Source organism: Leopardus geoffroyi, chromosome C1 (genome assembly GCF_018350155.1).
Source record: "Leopardus geoffroyi isolate Oge1 chromosome C1, O.geoffroyi_Oge1_pat1.0, whole genome shotgun sequence".
In the NCBI taxonomy this organism is placed as follows: domain Eukaryota; kingdom Metazoa; phylum Chordata; class Mammalia; order Carnivora; family Felidae; genus Leopardus; species Leopardus geoffroyi.
The window spans coordinates 137,907,039-137,919,178 of NC_059328.1; the positions used below are offsets into that span (position 1 = coordinate 137,907,039).

A 12,140-nucleotide genomic window follows, 5' to 3' on the forward strand; every position below is an offset into this window, starting at 1 on the left:
ATACACTTAACACCCACAAACATAGGTGGAGGAAGGTGGTTTGGGTAAACATGGAAGAGGGTTTGAAAGACAGCCTCAGAACAAAAATGCAGGACTGAGGAGAGAAATAAAGAGGCCATGCATAATGTTCTAATGGTCTGATACTTCCTTAACATTTTTACTTTCTCCCTCTAACTACCAACTCTTAACTTTGAATAATAAAGGCATTAACACACTACTGTTTATTGAGGTTTCAGACCCTCCCTCAAGACAACCACGAAAAGAATTAGGCAGCCATTAAGACCTAGTAGCCATTATTTTTCATTAAAAAGGGTTGTTGGTGGCTTAAAGTTTTGAGATTTTTAAGACTATCTCCTTTATTTTTAAGGTGAGGAAACTATGATGTACTATATATGACTTGAGAAAGTCAAACAGAACGGTGGCATTTGTTTAGTACATGCTATGGTCCTACAAATTGCTGAGCTCTGAAGTAGTGGGGCCACAACAAAGAACAAAATACAATCTGTATCATCCAAGTACATTAAATCTATGTACCTAAAACATATGCACCTAAAATAATCCTAGATAAGAAACATTCCTGATAAGGACTGTATTTTAAATAAGCGGGAAGAAAATCTGCATGGCAAAGAGGGTTGCCTTTATTTGTAAAGAAAGAGTCCTACATCTGAAGAAAATGTACATTCAATTGACAATAGTGGAGGGCAAGGTAAGTGAAAGCATTTCAGGAACAAGCAGGGCAGAGCATCTAGATGGAAAAGAACTATAAAAAGATACACTACGGTAAAAAGAAGACAATCCCTAGTAAGGAATGAAGATCATCCTCAAAGCAGTTCAGAATTAAGGACTCAGGAAAAGTAAGTTTCAATAGTAAAGAAGGATCAGACAGACAAGATAGACAAATTGAGAAGTTTGGCTTGATAAAGAACAGGAAATGTTTATAGAAGCACTTTCTTAGAATAGTCTTTCAGAATTGGAGAAGATAAACTAGAGAGAACGAGAGCTAGAATATTATTGCAGGAAGCAAAGGGAAAATTAAACTGGAAAGAAGAATAAGTAAGATTAGGTAACTGATTAGATGGTGAACCAGAAAAAGTCCACAAGTCTATAAGAGTGACATCTGAGTAGACTGAATGTTGTGCTCTACAAAGTATCACCCATCTAAGGTGGCTAGTAGAGAAGCTGAAATCCATTCGATAAGCCTTTGCCAGAGCAGAACTTTGTCTGTTTTTTTTTTTTTTTGTTTTGTTTTGTTTTGTTTTTTGGCAATTCATCAGCTCAGGGTAGAGGGTACCTTTTCTATTTTATTCTCTAATTTGTAAGGGTATGTTTGTCACTTATTCACTGCATTTCCAGGACCTCAAGAGAGCTTAATATGCAGTAAATGCTGTGCCCATATCGTATTGCTAACCACTCATATACAGAATGTGGCTATCTGGGGTGCCTGAGTGGCTCAGGCAGTTAAGGGTCCAACTTCGGCTAAGGTCATGATCTCATGGTTCGTGGGTTCAAGAATTGCGTCAGGCTCTGTGTTGATAGCTTGGAGCCTGGAGCCTGCTTTGGATTCTGTGTCTCCCTCTCTCTCTGCCCCTGCCTTGCTTGTGATCTGTCATTTATTCTCATTCTCTCTCTCTCTCTCTCTCTCTCTCTCTCTCAAAAATAAATAAATATTTAAAAAATATATTAAAAATTGTGGCCATCGGTGGTTTGGTCAGTTAAGTGCCTGACCCTTGATTTTGGCTCAGGTCATGATCTCATAGTTGTGAGATAAAGTCCCATGTTGGGCTCTGTGCTGAGCCTGGAACCTGCCTGAGATTCTCTCTCTCTTTCCCTCTGCCCTACCCACCTCTCTCTCTCTCTCTCTCTCTCTCTCTCTCTCTCTCTTTCTCTCTCTCTCTTTTTCTCAAAAATAACTACTTAACTACATAAATAAATCACTATAAAAAATGTGGCCAAAAAATAACAATTAGGAGAATAAAACCAAAAATACCTAGAGAAACATTGTGTTTGTGACAGAAGTTGGTTAAAAAATTATCCTAAAATTGATTTAGAGGAGAGAATTCCAAGATACTTTGTCTCATAGTCAACAGGAAAGTGAAGATAGAGATAAGTGGAAGGTTCTGTAAGGTGTTTAATATTTGAAGGTAACGGAGACAACATAGTAGTGAAGTCAGAAGAGCTTTCTCTGGAAATGAATTTAGAGGAAGAAAAGAAGAGACTCAGATTTGATGTTTATCTAAAATTAATGTTTGAGACTTTTAAAAGGAAACAGCAAAGGGACCATTAAACAATATACAATAGGGAATATTTAAGATATGAAGAATTTCAAGAAATAATTTGTGATTTTCAATGCAATTAACAAAGGAAGATGAAATGTGATAAAATCCAAATAGAAAATTTTTAAATTGTCTAAAAAAAAAGTTCTAATTTTCCTTTGAAAAGTATAAAGGAAAAGAACTTTAGATTCTAGATTATAAAGAAAATAGTGGGGGAGGTGGGAGTGAAAAGAGGTACTTTCTAAAATTTGGCTGTGAAAGAAACAATAAAGGAGCCATAACTTAGTAAAGTGTAGCAGTTAAGAGAGTTAGCCTGGGATTAGCAAAGTTTCAGGTTGAAATATCAGGTTCGGCAGTTATCTACTTTGTTACCATGGGCAATAAATCAACTTCTCTGAATTTGTTTCCTCGTTTATAAAATTGGAATAATACTAAAAACCTTAAGGGCTTATTATAATGATAAAATGAAATAAAGTATAACTGTATTTTATTTTATCTTTAATTTTTTTAAGTGTATTCATTTATTTTGAGAGAGAGAGCGCGCGCACACAAGCAGGGAGGGTCAGAGAAAAGAAGAGACAGAATCCTAACCAGGTTCCATGCCAACAGCACAGAGCCCAATGTGGGGCTTGAACTCATGAACTGTGAGACCATGACCGAGATCAAGGGTTGGACATTTTAACCGACTGTACCACCCAGGTGCCCCAAGTATAACTATATTTTAATTGGCAGCTGTAGTCCTAAATCAGATTATACAAACAACCATATAGTAATTTTTTTAATATAAAACTCCCATAAATCATAATATACGTAATTTTGTTTACAGAACCCAAATAGAGGTACACAAAATATAATTTTGGTGCCTTCCAATTACATACAAATTTAGCTCTTTTTGACACTTTTTCTTTTAGTTTGCACTAAGAAGGTCGTATTAGTTTGCTAGGGCTACTAAACAAAGTACCACAATTCGGGTGGTTTAAGTATCAAAAATCTATTTTCAAAGTTCAGGAGTTTAGAAGTCTGATATTAAAATTTTGGCAGAGTTACTTCTTGTGAAAGTCGTAAGGGAAGGGTCATTTCCAAGCCTGTCTCCTTGACGGAGATGGCCATGTTTCCCCATCTTTACATCACTTTCCCTCTATACATGTCCCTCTTCTATGAGGAAACTAGTCATTGGATTAGGGTGTACCCTAAAGATCTCATTTTAGCTGACTCACTCTTTAAAAACCCTATCTGTGAATATAGTTACAATATGCAGTACAGGGTGTTGGGATATTGACATATGAATTTGGGGCCACAAAATTCAGCTCATACCACAGATATAACTGAGTTTCTGTAAACTAATTACACTACTGTTTGGAATGATATCTTCGACAGAATAAGCCTTCAGTAAACGATAGCTACTATTGCTAAAATGAACACTATTGTAATGATCTTGAATTTTGAAAAGTCCAAACTAGGAAAAGTGAATTTATTAACATAAATTTCCAAAAATGGAAAGTTGAAAGAAAATTTTCCAAAATGAAAATACTGAGTATTTTGAATCATGGTACATTCTATAATTACAGACATTTATAGATTCCATTGTCTTTTAAAATAATTACCCACTATTGCTCATGTATAGGTAAATATGTCAAATATTTGTATGTCCATTGTGCAGATGGAAAAAAAAAAACAAATCTTGGAAGAACAAGTTAAATGATAATGATTTTTTTTAAATTTTTTAATGTTTATTTATTTTTGAGAGATAGAGGACAAGCAGGAAAGGGGCAGTGAGAGAGGGAGATGTAAAATCTGAAGCAGGTTCCAGGCTCTCAGCTGTCAGCACAGAGCCTGACACAGGGCTTGAACTCATGAACCACAAGATCATGACCTAAGCTGAACTCAGACACTTAACCAACTGAGCCATCCAGCTGCCCCAAAAGGTAATTCTTATTTTAGCAGTTTCATAAATTATATAACTATGATGAGTCCACCCTTCATAATATTAGTCTACTAGAAGCACTATCTTCAAACTGCCAAAGGGATAAACAATCTTCCCTGGATTGTCTATTTACACAAACTATCACTCAAGTGTAAGGGTGGCTAGCAAAGGCATAATAACTGGTATCGGATTTACTCCACCTCTTACCTACCATCACTATTAAAAAAATAGAAGTTTGGGGCACCTGGGTGCTCAGTCTGTTGAGCGTCCGACTCTATTTCAGCTCAGGTCATGATCTTAGGATCACGGTATCAAGCCCCATGTTGGGCTCTGTGCTGAGTGTGGAGCTTGCTTAAGATTCTCTCTCTGCCCCTCTCTCCAGCTCCTGCATGTGCACACTCCTCTCTCTAAAATAAAATTTAAAAAATTAGTTTAAAAAATATATATAAAACAACTGTTTCCATGCATCAGAAAGCAACCAACATTGTGCTGCATTCCTTGCCAGAAAGGAAGTTCATGAAATGAGCCTCCTCACAGCCACCTTGGTTTTCTCCCTGAAGATACTTTAGAAACTACTCTGCTGAGGAACAGAGCCCATATAGAGGGTAGCTGTCTCACTGGGTGTGGGAACAAAATAAGTGTTCAAGAAAGTCCAAAAGCTTTCTGTATAACAACTGCAGTCCAGTCCTTGGCCAACTCTGAAGGTAATTGCTCACAGGGCAAAACTCTGGAAATCCTAAAACGTAAATTAAAGAAGATGGAAAGTTCAAGAGATAAGCAGAGATTTCAGAGACAAATAGCACTGAAAAGACAATGAGATTTAGTTCAAGCCAGAGTATAAAATCTTTGGAGAACACTCCATGTTTTCACTTGAAATCCCACAAAGGCTGTGTTCTTGAAGTAAGACCACATCCTAAGTATAATGGCAAATTTGAAAAATACCCATTCTGTGTCAAGTCCAGGGAGGGCACTGAGAAGCCTACTAAGCCCTGAGCTCTGCTCCTAGGTTTGTCTAGCCCATGCTGCATGCCCTGTTGTTGACTTGCTGCATGTCAACTCATCTCTGTGCTCCTAAAATATTCCAGAAGGTGTTACTTTCCAGTATAAGCTTAGGTCTGCTTAGCTTGAAGTAAGACTTAGTAGAATATGGTGTTTCAATAAACTGCTTCTGGTCTAGTCTCAGTTGCCACGTTGCTGTGGGGACCCAGATTCCTGTTGTGAAGCCAGCTGCTATTCTCAGTCTGACTTGACAGAAATCTAAGCACCTGTCTGGTTCCCCTCTTGCTCTCCCTCCTCCACCCCAGATTTTCCGTTTTCATGTCAGAGACAAATAAATGACTTGAATCTCCACACACAGCCCCCAAAAGTAAAAGATCCATTCTAATACAACCTAAAATCAAGCCTGAAAAGTAAAGAAAGTCATGTCCAGTCACTGATATGGTAAACAGCTTGAAGCTGTCACTCCTATCCTCACAAGTAAAAGCTAAACAAATCAATAACTTTTTTAGATAGATCAGACAGCTGAAGTCATACAGCAAACTGACGCCCTAGAAACTGGAGACAAGTGATTACAAAGAATCGTAGCTTCACATGAGCACAGGTTGCTAGAGCCAGGAACTGGTAAGAAAACATAAGTTGTAAGTGAACAAGTACTGCAAATTGAGGGTCAAGTTTTTTGTTTTGTTTTGTTTGTTTTTTGTTTTTTGTTTTGCTGAGGAAGGACACTTTTTGAGATTTACCTTCAGGAACATCACCAGACTGACATCGAAAAGATAGAGAAACCTTTCATAATTCCAAAGGAGAGTGTGTGGGGGTAGAAGTGACCATTTTTTTAGATATTTTCAGAGCATTCTGTTTTCTGCCTGCCCACAAAGGAAATCACTTTACCAGAGTCTAACCAACCTATAGGAAGGAAAACACCAGACTCCATATACCTTTAGCCATCTTCTTAGTCAGATAAACATAAAACTAAAGGCCTATTTACTGCCATTCCTACTACCTAATACATGATGTTCAGCTTTCAATAAAAAAAATTATAATGCATGCTAAAAGGCAAGATAAAAATAATCCGAAGAGACAAAGCATGTAACAGAATAAGACTGAGATATGGGAGAGATTTTGGAAATTTCACACCCACAAATGAAAATAACCATGGGTAATATGCTAAGCATTCTAAGGGAAAAGTAAAAAAACATGCAAAAACAGGTAGACAATATAAGTAGGGATGAAAACTCCAAGGAAGAATCAAATATCCCTGTTTGATTTTCAGCAATTATATCATGTATCTAGGAAAAGATTTCTTTTGACTTGTCTTCATTTTTTAATATCTAAGCCTTGTGGTGATTCTTGAATTTGTCACTTAAAGTCTTTTCCTGGTTTTAGAAAATCTGTAGTTATAATTTACTGAGTTTGGGTTGTTGATGTTTCTAGAATTCTTATTGTAGAATAGCAGAGGGGAAAGTGCTTCACAGAGTAAATGTCCCAAAAACCTTCAACAGAATGATCCCACATGTCCTTGACTGAGGGCTGGACTGTGCAGGCATAGTACAATCTCTAGGAGTTCTAACAGAGAGCAGTCCCTGAGAACACAATAGCAAACAACTGCTATTTTCCTAGAACTGAGGGAGTTCCCAGAACATGGAACTTTCAGTTTTAAAACTGGGACAGTCCTGGGGCGCCTGGGTGGCGCAGTCGGTTAGGCGTCCGACTTCAGCCAGGTCACGATCTCGCGGTCCGTGAGTTCGAGCCCCGCATCAGGCTCTGGGCTGATGGCTCAGAGCCTGGAGCCTGTTTCCGATTCTGTGTCTCCCTCTCTCTCTGCCCCTCCCCCGTTCATGCTCTGTCTCTCTCTGTCCCAAAAATGAATAAACGTTGAAAAAAAAATTAAAAAAAAAAAAAAACTGGGACAGTCCTGAACAAACCATGATGAATTTGGTCATTCTAATTGGGAAGTAGAAAGTTGAAGAGAGCTATGAGGGTATGTGCATTGTTGGAAGATATTGGTGCTCTGAGGCAGGTAGAGTGAAAAGTCTCACCAAGCAAATTTAGTTAGGATCTAAAAAGCATAACTCAGAAGTAAGGATCATAGTCTATTATCAAGGGTCATGTTATAGACTAAGGACAAAAATTATACTGATAGGGGCATCCTGGGTGGCTAGTCGGTTGAGCATCCAACTCTTATTTCGGCCCAGGTCATGATCCCAGGGTCATGGGATCAAGTCCTGCATCGGCCTCTGAGCCGAACATGGAGCTGGCTTAAGATTCTCTCTCTCTCTCTCTGCCTCTGCCCCTCTCCCCTGCTCATGCTCTTTCTCTAAAATAAAATTAAAAAAAAAAATTATACTGACAAATTCTAACACAATCTTAAGCCTATCTTGACAGGATCAATAGTGTCAAGAAGCAATTTCCCAACTTCCAGAAGAAAATCCAACATCTATAAAGGACGAGAACACATTCCAGATTCAAGGTAACAAAATGGCCACACTGTCAAGAACACAATTTTCAAAATCATTAGACATGTAAATAAGCAGGAAATCATAGCCCAATATCAAGAGGAACATTAGTTTTAATAAAAAGAGACTTCAAGGTGACACACATGTTATAAATTAACAGACAAGGACATTAAGACAGGTCACTATACACACTGATTTCTCTATTTGGCACTACTGACCTTTTGGACCAGATAATTCTTTGTTGTAGTGGCTTTCCTGTGCATTGTAAGATGCTTAGCATCATTTGTGGCCTGTAACTACCAGATGCCAATACCAATTCTCTCACCCAAGTTGTAACATTCCAAAATTTCTCAGACATTACCAAATATTCCCTGCGGGGGGGGGGGGGGTACTTTTCTTCCAGTTAAGAACCATTGATGTACACTGGAAAAGAGAGTGATTATCTAGATATACAGTTAGGTGAAAAGAAAAAAAAAAGTGAACTGAAGAATAACATGAATGGAGTGCTTACTTCTTTGTAAAAAGAAAGAGGAAAAAAATGTATGCATATTTGCATATACTAGAAAGATAAACCAAAATGGATTATGATGGTTATTCTATGGAGAGAGGGAACCAGGTATAGGAGACTGGAATAGAAGTGAGACTTCTCAGAATATAACTTGCTGCATACTTTAAACATAAGACATGTAAGTATTTACATTTTCAAAAATAAAATTATACAAAAAGAAAAAAAATACCTAAAATTTTTTAAATGTTTATTTATTGTGTGTGTGTGTGTGTGAGAGAGAGAGAGAGAGAGAGAGAGAGAGAGAGCACATGTGTGTGCACTGGGAAGGGGCAGAGAGACAGGGAGAAAGAATCCCACTCCCAACACAGGGCCCAAAACAGGGCTTGCACTCAAGAACCATGAGATCATGACCTGAGCCAAAATCAAGTGTCAGACGCTTAACCGACTGAGTCACCCAGGTGCCCTGATATCTAAATTTTTTTAATAGAAATATATTTAATTACAACAGAAAAAAATTGTTCAAGTGATTTTATGGCATAGTACTTTTGCTGCACATGTGTAGAGGAATACAGGTCCTAGTAAAAATGGACCTATGGGGGGAAAAAAAAAAACCTTGAAGTTTACCTTCTAATTATAATTACTAGGAGTAGTATTTTCAAACTAACTTATAATACTATAGGATAATGGAAATAAGAATTGGAGATACCTAACATACTAGGTATGACAAATAAAGCTATTAAATATTTAACTACCTGTCCTTTTACAAACTTTGCTTCAAAAAATGTGATAACTTGTAGGGGTGCCTGGATGACTCAGTCGGTTAAGCATCTAAATTCAGCTCAGGTCATGATCCCGTGGTCTATGAGTTCGAACTCTGCATCAGGCTCTGTGCTGACAGTTCAGAGCCTGGAGCCTGCTTGGATTCTGTGTCTCCATCTCTCTCTGGCCCTCCCCCACTCACATTCTGTCTCTCTCTGTCTCTCAAGAATGAAAAAAATGTTAATTTTTTTAAATGTGGTAATTTCTAGTTGAAGATGGGAAGTTTTAAACAAAGAATTCTAGCTAATAAATGTGGGGGAAATTATGGAATTATAAAATCCATATTTTGCAATTCTAATAAAATAGTTATTTTACCTAATGATTATCATCAGAGAAAATATTGTATGAAACTCTGATAGGGAACTTCAATAGGAAAATCAGTCTTGAGTAGTTATAGCTTCTATTTATAGAGTACACTAAAAAAAATTAAATGATACCAAGGATAAAAACAGAAAAATCCAAAATGTAAAATATTCCACAAAAGAATTAGTTCTTCTGGAACAGTCAATACCAGGATATAAAAGGAAGAATGACTTTTATAGATGAAAGGAGATTTTAAGAGACCAAGCAACCAAAAGTGCTATGTAGTTACTGTTTGGAGTATGACCCAAAGCAACTGTCAAAAGACAGTTTTGGAACAGGTAGAACAATTCAATTTTATACTATTAAGTGATCTTAAAGATTTGCTCACAATTTTTGTTAGCATTATGACTATATTAAATGCCCTTATTACTTTTTGGAACATGCTAGAACATGCTAGAGCATGTTTAGTAACATGCTAGAGCATATACAGAAAAATGGCTCAAGTCTGGGATTAGTTTTAAACTATGACAACAGAGAAAAAAAGAAAGACAGATGAGACAAATGATGTAAAATTTTGATAAATGCTGAACCTAGATGATGAATACAGGTGAATTAATTGTACTAGTCTTGCTACTTTCATTTATTTGTGAAAATGCTAACAGAACAAAGAATAAAAATCCTATGATCAATCATCACAGATACAGAAAAAACATTTGACAAAACTCAATATCCTTTCATGTAAAAAAAAAAAAAAAACTCATGTAAAAAAAAAAAAACTCTCAACATATTAGGTATAGAAAGAATGTGCCTCAATATGATAAAGGCCATATATTGTACCAGCCATTCTGACAGGTGTGAGGTGACATCTCATTGTGGTTTTGATTTGCATTTCCATGATGATTTTGAGCATCTTTTTATGTGTCTGTTGGCATACATTGATTCCACTTCTAGATATTTAGCTGGAGAAAACAAAAACACTTAAATTAAAAAAATATATGCACCATTAAGTTTATTATAGCATTATTTACAATAGCCAAGATATGGAAAAAACCCTAAGTATAAGTCAATGAATAAGTGGGAAAAAATGTGGTTTATATATACAACGGAATATTACTCAGCCATAAAAAGAATGAAATTTTTCCATTTGCATTAACATGGGTGGGACCTGGAAGGTATAATGCTGAAATAATGAGAAAGATAAATACCATATGAATTTATTATATATGTAATATTAAAACAAACAAATGAACAAACAAAACAGAAAGACTCATAAAGACAAAGAACAAACTGGTAGTTTCCAGGGTGGGGTGGGGGGAGTGCAAAAACAGGCAAAATAGGTGAAGAGGATTAGGAGGTACAAACTTCCAGGTATAAATTAAGTCTTTGAGATATAAAGAAGCACAGGAAATATAGTCAATATCATTATAATAAATCTGTATGGTGACAGATGGTAACTATGAGCATTTCATAATGTATATACGTGTTCAATAACTATGCTGTGTACCTGAGACTAATATAATATTGTATTTCAAGTATACTTCAATTAAAGATAAAGAAATAAATTTTAAAAATAAAAGCCACAATGATAATCCCATAGCTAACATCATACTGAACAGTGAAAAGTTGAAAATTTTACTCTATGATTAGGAATAAGGCAGCGGCCCAGTCTCATCACTTCTATTCAAGATTCTACTGAAAGTCATAGTCAAAGCAATAGATCAAGAAAAATAAATAAATGGTATCCAAATCATAAAGAAAAAGTTACATTGTTTCTCTTTGCAAATAACATGAACTTATATATGGGAAACCCTAAAGATTCTACACACACACATACAAAAATTAGAATGAAGGAATTCAGTAAAGTTGCAGGACATAAAATCAATACACAAAAATCAGTTGCATTTCTACATACCAACAAAGAACTATCTTAAAAAGAATTTAAGAAAGCAATCCCATTTACAATAGCAACAGAAAGAATAAAACATTTAGGAACAAATTTAACAAGGTCGTAAAAGATCTACACACTGTAAACTACAAGCCACTGATTAAAAAAACTGAAGAAAACAAAAATAAATGGAAAGATAAAGCATGTTCATGGATTCAAAGACTTAATATTGTGAAAATAATCATACTATCCAAAATAATCTACAGATTCATTGCAATCCCTATCAAAATTTCAAGGACATTTTTCATAGAAATAGGAAAAACTTTCTAAAAGGCATATGGTACCACAAACCACCCCACTGGCCAGAAAAATTTTGAGAAACAACAAAGCTGGAGGCATCACACATCCTGATTTCAAATTATATTACAAAGCTACAGGTATCAAAACAGTATGGCACTGGCATAAAAACAAACACATAAACTAACAGAACATAATAGAAAGCCCAGAAATAAACGCACACATGCACCATCAATAATCTTTGACAAGGGCACAAAAAATACACAATTGGGATATAAAAGTGTCTTCAATAAATGCTGTTGGGAAATCAGAATACCCACATATAGAAGAATGATATTGAACCCTTTCATTATACCACTGACAAAATTGTGAAATAGATTAAAGACTTAAATGTAAGACCTGAAACAATAAATCTAGAAGAAATCTTAGAGAAAAACCTCCTTCTCATTGGTCCTGTCAATGATTTTTCTGGATATGATACCAAAACACACAGGCAACAAAAGCAAAAATCAACAAGTGGGACTTCATCACACTAATATATATATCAAAATATATGATATATATATCAAAATATATAAAAAAACTCCTACAACTTAATAGCAAAAACTGAAATAACCCAATTAAAAATGGTCAAAGGGCCTGATATTTTTCCAAAAGAGACATACCAACAGTCAACAGG

General features: G+C 35.9%; 1 long non-coding RNA gene across 1 annotated transcript in view; it reads right to left on the minus strand.

The window, feature by feature from the left end:
* The window catches only part of LOC123598898, a 387,130-nt gene that overhangs the window by 159,314 nt on the left and 215,676 nt on the right, over positions 1-12,140 (minus strand). The window lies entirely within an intron of this gene.